Here is a 13,361-nt window from a genome sequence, read left to right as displayed (position 1 = left end):
CGTCGGCTAGAGCTTTGGCCTCAGCTTCCTTGGCCCTTTGGATTTCTGCTTGTCGGGCCTTTTCTTCTTCTTGCCTTCTGGCTTCTTCTTCAGCTTCTCTGGCCAGACGCTCTTGTAGTCTTGCCTTAGCATCTTTGATGAAGTCGTTTCGGACTTGCTCAGAGATGTGCTTCAGCTTGAAGGCCTCAGAAGTCATCCAGCCAATGACTCTGTTCCAGTGTGTCCTTACAGAGTCAGGATCATCACTGATGCCAGAGTTTATGGTCAGAGACTTGACCTTTTTGTACTGAGGCCCCTACGAACAGCATAATGGCTTCCTCTAGGGTAGGCAAGAAATGTTCAGGTTCAGATGTTTGAGGTGGAGAGGTTGGAGGGCTTAGGTTTAGTGTTTGAGGTTCAGGTTCAGGTTCAGGTTCAGATTCAGGTTCAGATTCAGGTTCAGGTTCAGGTTCAGGTTCAGGTTCAGGTTCAGGTTCAGGTTCAGGTTCAGCGGAAGGGTTTGGAGGGATAGTGTCAGAGGTATGAAGGTCAGAGGGTTGAACTACAGAAAAAGTGATGGTTGGTTGTGGTGAAGTTACTTCAGGTGGAGGTTGTGTTGGTTGTTGAGAGGCAAGGATTTGAGCCTGAAGTTGGGCTAGGGTTGGAGAGGTTGGGTCAGAGTGTTCTGTATCTGAGGAAATGATAAAATAGGGAGGTGATTCTGGGGCTGTGGATGAGGAAGTGGTTTGATTTAATTATTCGGCTTCGGATAGTGGTAAAGAGGTATTGACAAGATTGAATTTTGGTAGAGGTTGAGAGGATCTGGTTGTAGAAGGAGGGGTTTCAGATGTGGTGTAGATGGGGGTTGGTAGAGGAGTAGAAGAAGTCAATGGCTGTATAGAGGGAATAGCAGAGGCAGACTTACCAGAAGATTCTTGCAGAGGCGCTGGAGGTCTTGATTCAGAAGTTTCTCCTAGCCTTGCTTTCTTCGCTCTTGAAGACTTCTCAGATGGACCTCTTTTTAACTTAACGAATTCTGATTCTGAATCTAGCATATCGTCTAGTCTGAAGTCTGAGATGTCCACTCCTTCATCCTTCAGACGTTGGAGATAGTGGAGGATTGCCTCTCTGGGTTCATTCTTGTAGAACCCTGCGAGACCATGTGGCATCTTCCTCTGATCTTTTAAAGCGTCCCAAGAGATGTCCAACGTAGGTTTGACTTGAATCTTCTTCAGAATTCCCATGCTCTTCAGATTTCTGGAATTCAGAGGCCTTCCAGTATCTATTGCCAAATCTTCCATGAGTTTGTTTTTCTCCAGATGATCTACGAGCCCATTTTCTATCAGAACATCAGAGAGAAGTCTTCCCAGAGGGATGTAGGTTCTGGGTTTCATGTTGTTTCTGGTCTCCCGTACGGAGTCTCTGAGATATTTGAAGAGGAGGGATGGGAGGCAAAGCTTCAGACCCTTATGAATACAGTACAGAATACACTTCTGATCTGTATTGATGTAATCTGATGAGTTGGATGCTGGGCGATGATGAATAGTTCCCAGAATGATCTTGAGCCACACTCAGAGATTCTGATGTAGTTCCTTGTTCTTTGAGGGATTGTCTTGTGTGTTGAGTTTGAAGATAGTGGGGTTGATTTCCTGAGCGATGTACCTTGCCCTAGGATTGATGTTGTAAATCCTTCTTCCTCCAGCTTTCTCCATGTTCAGCAAGGAGGCAATTGATTTTTCAGTAATCACTATCTTTACCCCCAGAACATAGGAGACAATGAAATGGTCGTCAGCTTCAGCAAACCTCCAGAATTCCTTGATGAGGTTTGGGTAAACAGGGTCATAGAGCCGTTGAAAGTAGTTTTCCCAACCTTGTTGATGGAGTTCTTCAGTTAGGTCTACTCCATTCCTCTTCATGTTGTTGAAATCCACAAGAGATTCACACAAGACTTCCATTTTTCAAAGGGAGTTGCAAGATTGATGTGAGCCTCACGGTCAAGAATATGAGGTTCCTTGTAAACTGGTGTTATGGTCACGCCTGTAACTGTTGGAGTAGGAGTGCTTGTGCTTTGAGCTGCGTTGCTGGAGTCCATTTGTTGAGAGTAGTTGAAAACTGATTGTTGTTGTGAATCCATTGATGATGAAGAACAAGATGAAGATGAACTGCTTGCAGAAATGCCTGAGAGAACTGGTTTGAGAAAGTGAGTGAAAGTGAAGTGTGTGCACAATGTGAGAGAAGTGTTTATATACTAAAATGAACTGCATGCAAAACGACACAACAATCTGAGTTTAGCACAAAAAACAAGTTAGCACGCTTAGAGGGAGAAATGATTAAGGCTCATTAATGAATGTCTAATCCCAACAGTATGCACACTGCTCGAGGAGATCTCAAACGTCTGTCCTTTGAATTTCTTCTAGACAACTGTCTAGAAGTTCCAAGGTTAGACGCAATTCACTCCACGTGTTGATGTATCTGATCTTTAGGAATACCAAAGGATTAGTTCCTGGAGATTTCTAACTCAGATATCTTCTTAACTTGGTAGAAGTATCAGAGTCAGAGGCAGACGCTCATTTGTTTATGTCAGAGTCTCATTTTACATTTTCAGAGGCACAATTTATTCAGGACAATTTTGAATGTTCAGATTTTCTAAGATAAAAAGAAATCTATCTTCAGCTAAAGGCTTAGTAAAGATATCTGCCCATTGATGATCTGTATCAATGAACTTCAATGTTACTATCCCTTTCTGAACATAGTCTCTGATAAAATGATGTTTTATTTCAATGTGCTTAGCTCTGGAGTGTAAAATGGGATTTTTACTTAAACAAATGGCAGCAGTATTATCACAAAAGATAGGAATGTTACTCTCGAAGATTTGCAGATCTTCTAGCTGATTCTTCATCTAGAGCATCTGAGTTGTGCACAGTGATGCTGAGATATATTCTGCTTCTGCAATTGATAGAGCGATAGTTGACTGTCTTTTGCTGGCCCAGGATATAAGATTGTTTCCTAGGAGCTGACAATTTCCAGATGTGCTTTTTTGTTCCAATCTATCTCCTGCGTAATCTGCATCATAGTAACCCGAAAGTCTATACTCTGATGTTTGCTCATACATCAGGCCCAGGTTAGGAGTTCCTTTCAGATATTTGAAAATTCTCTTAACTGCGGTTAAGTGAGTTTCTCTAGGATCTGATTGGAATCTGGCACAGAGACAGACACTAAAGAGAATATCAGGTTGGGTAGCAGTCATATAGAGAAGGGAGCCTATCATACCACGATAGAGCTTCTAACAAACCTTTTTACTGACTTCTTCCTTTTCAAGAATGCATGTTGGATGCATGGGAGTCTTTACAGAGTTGCATTCAGCCATGTCAAATTTCTTCAGAACATCTTTTATGTATTTGCTTTGATGAACGTACGTGACTTCTGAAGTTTGGTTATTTGAATTCCTAGAAAGAACTTTAGTTCTTGCATTAATCTCATTTCAAATTCTGCCTGCATTAACTCAGAGAATTCTTGACAAACAGAGGCGTTAGCAGAACCAAAAATAATATCATCAACATATATCTGACATATCATGAGATCATTGTTAAGGTTTTTACAGAAGAGTGTGGAGTCAACTTTCCCTCTGATAAAATTGTGTTCCAGAAGAAAATTACTTAAACGTTCATACCAAGCTCTGGGAGCTTGTTTAAGTCCATATAAAGATTTTTTAAGTTTAAAGACATGTTCTGGAAAATTTGGATTTTCAAAACCTGGAGGTTGGTTGACATACACTTCTTCTGATATATAACCATTAAGGAATGCGCTCTTGACATCCATTTGATATAATTTAATAGAATGATTAATAGAAAAAGATACAAGAAGACAAATAGATTCTAACCTTGCGACTGGAGCAAAGGTTTCGTTGTAGTCAATACCTTCTTGTTGACTGTAACCTTGAGCTACCAGTCGAGCTTTGTTTCTGACGACTTCTCCTTTCTCATTCAGTTTGTTTCTGAAAACCCATCTGGTTCCAATAACGTGAGTGCTTCTGGGCTTGGGAACAAGATCCCAGACATCATTCTTTGTGAATTGATCTAACTCTTCTTGCATAGCTGAAACCCAGTCGTTATCTTGAAGTGCTTCATCACAGGACGTAGGCTCGATCAGAGACTCTAGTCCCAGAGGCGTCGCTTCAGAAGTCCTGAAGGTAGATCTGGTTCTGACAGGTTCGTCTTTGTTGCGCAGAATCAAATCTTCAGATACGTTGATGCGACTTTTAGCTTTCTTTGGAATTACTGGGGAATTAATTTCCTCAGAGTTCTGAGTGGCATTTGCTTCTGGAGCTTTATCAGATCCTGCAAGAGTGATTTCTAAATCTGCAAAATTTTCAACTAGCTTTGACTTTTCAGGGTCAAGCTTATCGTCAAATCTGACATGAATTGATTCTTCCACAATTTTGGTTTCTGTATTGTATACTCTGTAGCCTTTAGAGCGTTCTGAGTATCCTAACATAATACCTTTCTGTGCTTTGGAATCAAACTTGTTCAGATGTTCTTTAGTGTTTAAAATAAAGCAAGAACATCCAAATGGATGGAAATATGAAATGTTTGGTTTTCTTCCTTTACACAGTTCATAGGGAGTCTTTTCCAGAATAGGTCTTATGGAGATTCTATTCTGAATATAACACGCTGTATTTACAGCTTCGGCCCAAACGTGCTTAGCCACATTTGTTTCATTGATCATGGTTCTGGCCATCTGTTGGAGTGTCCTATTCTTCCTCTCTACAACTCCATTTTGTTGTGGAGTCCTAGGGCAGGAGAAATCATGGGATATTCCATTAGAGTCAAATAATTCCTCAAAATTTTTGTTTTCAAATTCCCCACCATGATCACTTCTGACTCTAATAATTTTAGAGTCAATTTTTTTTTGCACTTTGGAGCAGAAACTAGTGAATACAGAGTGTGACTCACTCTTGTGCTTTAGGAATTTCACCCATGTCCAGCGACTGAAATCATCAACAATGACCAGTCCATACTTCTTTCCATTGACTTATGCTGTTTTCACAGGACCAAATAAATCAATGTGAAGAAGTTCCAGAGGCTTAGAGGTGGTAACAATAGTTTTCGTTTTGAAAGAGGTTTTTGAAAATTTTCCTTTCTGACATGCTTCACATAGAGCATCTGAAGAAAACTTCAGTTTAGGTAGGCCTCTGACTAACTCGAGTTTATTTAGCTGAGATAGTTTTCTCATGCTAATGTGGCCCAAGCGTCTATGCCATACCCATTGCTCTTCGTGAACAGACATCAGACATTTCACATTTTGTTCTTTTAAATCAGAAAGATTAATTTTATAAATATTGTTTTTCCTCTTGCCTGTGAATAGGACAGAACCATTGTTTTGATTTATGGCTTTACATGTTTTTTGATTAAAGATCACGTCATAACCGTTTTCACTTAATTGACTTATGGATAACAAATTATGCATTAATCCTTCCACGTAAAGGACATCAGATATAGAGGGAAGAGTATCATTACCAATAGTTCCGGAGCCTCTGATCCTTCATCCTGATCTCCTCCGAAGCCTACGAATCGAACGTCTTTAAGTTCCAGGCTTTGGAACATAGACTTTCTTCCCGTCATGTGTCGCGAGCATCCAGAGTCCAGGTACCATGACTGGTGTTTGAACTTTGCTGCATAGGATATCTGCAACATAAACAATCTTATCTTTTGGTACCCAGAGTCTCTTGGGTCCTTTCTGATTAGTTTTCCCAGAGTTTTTTATAACTTTGGGTTTTCTAGAATTTTCAAATTTTTGTTCTTGTGTGTGTGTGTGTAGTGATATGAAAATGGAGATTTGAGTTGGTCACTAGTAGAAGTTTTATCTTCCTTAGGATCATACCCAATTCCCTTTTTATTGTTTTGCTGACTCCATAAATCATGGATGCCATAACACTCTTTCCTATCCCATTTTTCAGAAATTCTTGAAAGGCTTCTTCGTATTTATAAATTATCGTATTTGAAGTCTGTGGAGCTTGAGATAACGCTTCTTCCAGTTCTAAACGATTTGTATTTGCTGCATCTCTTTGTAATGTTAAAGATCTGATTTCATCTTCTCATTTTAGAATTGTCATCTCAAGTTTGCCACATTCTTCAAATTTTTCTTCAAGACAGTCTTTTATTGCTTTAAACTTTTGTTTTAATTTCTGATATGAGTTAAGAGTTTCTGACAAGCATGATTCTAGATCAGATCGAGAGAGTTCAGAAAATACCTCTTCAGATTCTTCATCTGAATTGTTCCTGGATGTGGTAGCCATGAATGCCACATTGGCCTGTTCATCAGAGTCAGATTCTGATGAGTCAGATTCGCTATCATCCCAGGTAGCCATTAATCCTTTCTTTGTCCTGAAGGTATTTTTCTTGAAACTTTCTTTTGTGGAACTATCTTTCTTTAGCTTGGGGCATTCATTCCTGTAGTGACCTGTTTCTTTACATTCATAACAAGTAATATCTTTGTTAGTTTTACCTTTTGAGGTTGATTCTGATCGATCCTCTCTGGGTTTTGTTCTTTTGAAGTTATTGTTACTCTTTTTCCAGAGTTGTTTAACTCTTCTGGTCAGGAGAGACAACTCTTCTTCCTCATCAGAATCTTCTTGTTCAGAGTCATCTGCATCTTCTGTCTCGGCCTGGAATGCTTTTGTTCTGTCAGATTTGCGTCTTTCAGATCTGGACTTTAATGCTACAGACTTTTTCTTCTTCTGAGGTTCATCTTCCTCTAGTTCTATCTCATGGCTTCTGAGAGAACTGACAAGCTCTTCAAGACTGATATTGTTCAGATCCTTAGACAGCTTCAGAGCAGTGACCATGGGTCTCCACTTCTTTGGCAAGCTTCTGACTATCTTTTTGACGTGGTCTGCAGTTGTGTACCCTTTGTCTAGAACTTTGAGACCTGCAATAAGAGTTTGGAATCTGGAGAACATTACCTCTATGGCTTCGTCATCCTCCATTTTGAAGGCTTCATATTTCTGGATAAGTGCCAGAGCCTTTGTCTCTTTGACCTGAGAGTTTCCTTCATGAGTCATCCTCAGAGTGTCAAGTATGTCTTTGGTTGTTCCTCTGTTGGTGATCTTTTCATACTCGTTGTAAGATATAGCATTGAGAAGTATGGTTCTGGCCTTGTGATGATTTTTGAAAACTCGCTTCTGATCATCTGACATCATACTTCTGGGAACTTCAACTCCATCCTCTGTGACAGGAGGTTTGTATCCATCTGTGACAATGTCCCAGAGATCAGCATCATAGCCTAGAAAGAAGCTCTCAATCCTATCTTTACAGTAGTCGAATTTTTCTCCATCAAAGACAGGAGGCTTAGCATTGTAACTGTCTCTTTCATTTGTGTGGGCCATGGTTTTTCTCGTTCTGGATCTCTCTACACTGTTAAGTGTTTGATTAGAAAATCAATAACAGAGCCGAAGCTCTGATACCAATTGAAGGTGAGAAAAACAAGAAAGAGGGGTTTGAATTGTTTTGGACAATAAGCACTTTTTCAAACAAAGACCACACAAGGAATTTATATTGGTTCTCTTATAACACAAAGCTACTCCAGTCCACCCGGCCAAGGTGATTTCGCCTTCAATAAGGACTTAATCCACTAATCATGAAAGATCATTACAACCAACGTCTAAGAGAAAGATCTCTTAGTCCTCTCAAGTATACAGACTGCGCAGAGTCACTTGAGGAAATAAAGTAATAGATCAAAAAGACATTGTAATCTAGAGTGCTTCTAGGATAAAGCAAATATTACAACAGTAAGAACAAAAGAATGTTTCACGTTCTAAGCAAAAGCTTCGTGAAAGATTGAGAGAGAGAGAAGAATGAGTTTATGCGTGTTGGTGTGTCTCTCAATGCTGATTGTTGTCCTTTATATAGAGGTGAAAGGACCGTTGACATTGATGGCAGATAATTTAGTCTTGAATAGGAATTAATGCCATAACTTCTGTTGTTTCTTGCCAAAACAACTTTGTCTCCCTGAATAACTTCTTTCCAATAATAGTTCCTTTCCATTTAAATTCGAAGTTGACGTTACTCTTTCTGATTTAGGAAATCCATAATCAAGGTCTATGTGACTCTGTTAATCTGAGATCTTATTATGTGGATTTGGAGCTTCTGATGTTTTGATCTCTTAGGGTTCTGATGATGTCTTTGGATGACGCTGAAAGCTTCTGGAATTTAGATATACCTTTGTTCACAGTCAGAACTTCTAGAGCGAACTCCTTGTTCAGATGCCTCTGATGTTTTTGCTGTTTTGCTCAGAGTTAGAACATCTTGAGCGCGTTACTACTTTAGATGCTTCTGATAATTTGTATCTGATATGATTCTGTGTCTGATGACGTAATCAGATTCCTTTCTTTTTGTTTAGATTCCTGCACACTTAGAAACTTTATGTTAGAGTGCCATTTTTGGTTTCGTCTTTTGTTATCATCAAAATCTTGGAATCTGTTGTAGAAAAATTTTTGTTCTTACAGATATACCACTGAGGTTGTTTAGCCTTCTAACTCCATGTAGTCTGGAAGCCCTGTCGCTTTTTTGGCAGGCGTTTTGGCTGAAGTCCTCCTTAAGAGGAAATGACTGTGATTGTTTATATTTGTGCTAAAGACCTCCAAGTGAGGCATGTTACTTGTTAAGTCCTCCTAAGTGAAGAGGCAATTGACAGATAGAAGGGACTAGCAGCCAGTCCCCTGTTATTCGTTGAGTCGTCCATTATGCTCACACTACATGCTGATGCTCTTGGACACATCCCCCAGATCTTGTATAGTGTCAGTCAAGTGGAATAGGGTCCCTCTTTTTGGACCCCCACGCTTTCTTTGATTCAAGCTCACCCAAGCCAGGGTTAAGAGCTATGAGGTCTAACCCTCATTACCTTTCATCTGCTCACCCTGACGGTCAATGTCAGTGGTTAAGAGCTTCAGACACCCATACAGTTTTGGCTTGTTTGTCGAGGTTGATATTACCCCTTGACTAAAGGCCAACCATTTGTCTGAGCCTCTTGTTTGTGTATAGAGTGTGATGATTGCTTTTGATATGTTTATCTGCTTTCTGGTTCTTATCTCCTGTTCTGTAGGAGTCGTATGATCAACTTTCGAGGAAGTTGAACGTACGTAGAGATAGACTTGAGTTGACTCACTTCCTGTGTGAGTCAAACTCTTGTTAGAGACCTCAACCTAGGGTTATAATTTGCATGACGACTATTAGGCTCGAGTCAGTCTCCCTTTTAGTTCGTTATTCCCTTGGTCTCTGGTTAGGAGAGTTTCTCCCCTATTAAGGGGAACTACGTCGCCTTGTTTCTCATACCAGATGAGATACGTAGGCAGGAGATCGTGCGAGATCTCTCCGGGCACCCTTTTTCTTTTTTGTGTGTGTTGTTGTGGCGACTATTAGGTCCGAGTTCCCGACTCCCTATTAGTCTGTTTATTTCTTTTGACGTCTCAACGTCTCTCTTTGTGTTTGTGTGACAACTAGTAGGCTCGAGTACTAGACTCCCTATTAGTTTGTTAATCTGATTACCTTTTGCTGTGGTGTTCGCTGGTTAGCGTGTGTTTTTGTTTGGAGTCGGATATAAGTCTAGTTATTGGCATTCTGTTTCCTTTTGTTTGCGTGTTTGGAGTCGGATATAAGTCCAGCTATTGGCATTTTGTTTCCTGGTTTGCTTTTGTTTGGAGTCGGATGTAAGCCCATCTATTGGCATTCTGTTTCCTTGTTGAGTTTTTCTTTTGGCGTCTCAGCGTATCTTTTCGGTGTTTTGTTTCGGCATGCGTTAGCCGAACTACGAGTGTTCTGATTTTTTCTCTGGATAAAGAAGATACGTAGGCATAGGATGCGATATCCTATCGAGCATGTTCCCCATCTCCCCGAACTACGTTGACTCTGATGTTTGTTTCTGACAAACTACGTAGGCCCAGGATGCGACATCCTGCCGAGTCCACTTCCTCCGACTTCTTTCGCCTGTTTTATTATTCCAGTGTGTGCGCAATCTTTGAGCAGTTATTCAGCAACCTTATTCTTTTCTTTTGAGCGTGGATCCCGTCGAGTACGGCGGACGTGAGGGGTGCTAATACCTTCCCCTTGCGTAACTGACTCCCGTGCCTTACAATCTCTGGTCGTAAGACCATTTCCTTTCCCTTTTTCAGGTTTACTTCAAGCGTTTCCTTTCCCTCCTTTGGGATAAATAACGCACGGTGGCGGCTCTGTGTCTTTTTTTCCGCCGGTTGTTTTTCGCGTTGTGACACCTTGTGAACTCAGACGCAGTTAAAAAATACTTCGCATAAAATAGAACCGTTGGACGATAAAAAGAATAGTCCAGGCAAAAAAATGGGCATCCCGGCGAACCAAGAAAATGAAAAAGGTTCGGGCAAAAGTTAGGGATTAAAAAATGAAAAGATTGTACACCCGGTAAGTTGAAAACTTGAAAGGACAACTTAGGAAAAAATGGGTATCCCGGTTGTAGCACCTCAAACTTGCACCTCCCATTTGTATATCCATTTCATTGTTAGGTCATTAACTTTGCATTAATATTGCATAGTACCTTGCATTGCATTAGTCAAGACTGGCATCAGGAGAAGTCAACTGTGCAAAGGAGCAAAGATTTTCATGAGATGAAGGCCTTATGGTTGTTCTAGAGAGCTTGTGTGGATCAAGGATCATTTTGAAGCACTTGACCAAAGTGTTGAGAGCTCAAGGTCATTAGTGCGTGTCCAAGTCATCTGGGGCCCATAAAAGTCAACTAAAGGTCAACTGAGGGCTAGAAGGTGGATAAATGGGTTGAGACACTTCATTCATGTCTAAAAGAGGTTTATTCATCATGTCAAACATCTACCTTGAAGATTTTGAAGACAGATCAAAAGTTTCCAAAAATGGAAAGTGACCTGTAATTTCAAGTTTCCAAAAATGGCATGTTTTTGGACCAACCTCAACTCAACTTTCCAACATCAAAGAAGATTCAAATGAAATTTTGTCCAACATAAAAGTTGAAGATCTCTCTCTCCCATTTCCAAAAAGTCCAAGATCATGAGCATCTGATGAATGGTTGAGGAGATATGATCCAATCATTGCCAAGTGTACATGGAACTTCAAATGGCCATATCTTTTGATTCATAACTCCAAATTTGGTGGTTCTTTTTGCATTTTTCTTGTCATGACATGAACTTTTCAAACCATTCATCACATTGCATGAAATGTTATCACATAATCATTTGCATATCCATGCTCATTTTGGAGGGAAATTGCAAAATTTAAAAATGATGCATTACATGAACTTTCCACCATTGCCAATGTGTTTAAAAAATGATTTTAAGTGTAATTGACCAAGGAAATGGTACTGTTCACGTGGGTTTACTACATGCACCATGCATTTTTGAATTTTTGCAAAACACCTTAATTCAATTAACCAAGTTAAGTATGGATTAGCAAGGTGATTAAGGAAGCATATATATACTAAATCATAACAGAATTTGCAGGAGGTTAATCATTTTTCACCATTTCAAGATCCAAATTCTCTCTCCCTCCAAAATTTTCTCTCAAGCATAATTCAAATTTTCTTCAAATAAAATTGCCATTTATGTCCATATTCTTGTTCTCTGGCTTTGATTGAATGCAGATCAAGCTTTGGATTGTGGAATTCGTGCAAGAATCAAGTGTAGCAAGTTCATGAAGATGAAAATGGAAGTTGTTTGGTGAGCTAGATCTACACGTGTTCAAGCTTCAATTTCTTCATCAAACATCATTACAAGTGTTATAGAGTGGATTTGGATCATTCAAGGCTTTCGATTATGCATTTTCAAGAATCTGCTCTTCAAGAGGTCAAGTTTCGAATCTCATAATTTTGCAATTCATTAGCATGTTCTTGTAGATCTTTATTTTCTGATGATTCTGGGCTAAAAATCACATGAAATGATGCATTATTGACTGAGAGATGTGTGATTCAAGTTTTGTGCACCAATTTTATTTTCATCGATTCTCTCTGATCTTGTGGAATTAGGCTTAGATATGAGTTGATCTGTAATCACCATGGAAAGATCTTTGAAATGATGTATGATTTTACAATTTCTGGGAAATTTGTTCTTGAAGGTGTACTGTTCATCTTCATCTTCGTGAAGAAGATGAAGTTTTCCAGGTTAGCGTCCGCTTTGTGATGACCTTGCGTCCGTCTGGTTATTGTACACGCTGGCCTAGGGTTTTTGTTTTATTCGCCCATGTCATTGCCTCGCTAGCAGATTGGTTGGTCCAGATTTGTTTGACCATGTCCACATAAGCGCTGACTGCCACCTGTTTTAATGAAACGCCGCGTTTCATTGTGTGGCGCGCTTCACATTCAAATGTATACCAAGTTCGATTCTGGCGTGTAGCAATATTTCAAATTCGTTCAGCATAATGCCTTTTCCCTCCTTATTTGCCATGCCATGATCCTTTTGATTTCAAATTTTGATTCCAAGTTCAAAAATGCATATCTAATTGAAAAATGACTCAAATAATTCCAATTTTTTTGTAGCATGATCCTCTATTTGTCTAGTATTTTTTGATGATAATTGCTGAAGTTGTGCCTGGCTGGTTTTTGATTTGTGTTAGGATATGTGATCATGTGTGCATTTGTGACCTTGCTCCATTCATCTTATTATGAAATGCTTGATATTGATCCAAATGCATTGAAATTTTGCTTGATTGTTCCTAACATGTTAATGGATATTTGAGGCTTGGTTTGGTATTTTTCTCATTTGCCATTTCTGTTTTATGTACATATTTGCATGGTGTGACAATTTGTGTGACAGATTTGGTTGTTCAACTTGTACAATTTAATTTCAATGCCAAATGATCTTTGATGCTTCTGATTTTTTGTATGATGATCATGTTAGATGTGTTGAATGTTCATGAATTTTTCCAGAATTATTTGAATCATTTCTGTTTTGATTTGGAATTTTTATTCTCAATGTCCAAATGTATGCCTTGAATTTGTCTTTGACTTCTCTAGCACATGAAATGCCTTTGCTTGATGATTTTGGTTTGGTCCTTTTTAGGACTTTTTCTTGATTGATTAAATATGATTCATATTGAAAATCAAGTTCTGTTTTGGCTTTTTGATCCACTTTTGACACTAGACTTTGACCTAGTGGTTTGGACTTACATTTTGAGTTGTGAATTTCAGGTTCAAGTATGCATCTCCATGATTGATGTTGCTTCTTCATTTGAGCTTGGTCATTTGTTATTGTTGGCTAACATTTGTTTGTTTTGTAGGCTTTGATGATAATTCACTTGAGTGTTTGCCTTATGGCTTACTCATTGTGCATATTGGATTGTCTGTTTGTTGTTGACTGTTGTCTGTTTGTCTGAATACTGTACTGATTTGTTTAGTTG

Source organism: Lathyrus oleraceus, chromosome 5, assembly GCF_024323335.1.
Source record: "Lathyrus oleraceus cultivar Zhongwan6 chromosome 5, CAAS_Psat_ZW6_1.0, whole genome shotgun sequence".
Classification (NCBI taxonomy): domain Eukaryota; kingdom Viridiplantae; phylum Streptophyta; class Magnoliopsida; order Fabales; family Fabaceae; genus Lathyrus; species Lathyrus oleraceus.
The sequence above is the reverse complement of the archived record's forward strand: the minus strand, read 5'-3'. Positions refer to the sequence as shown.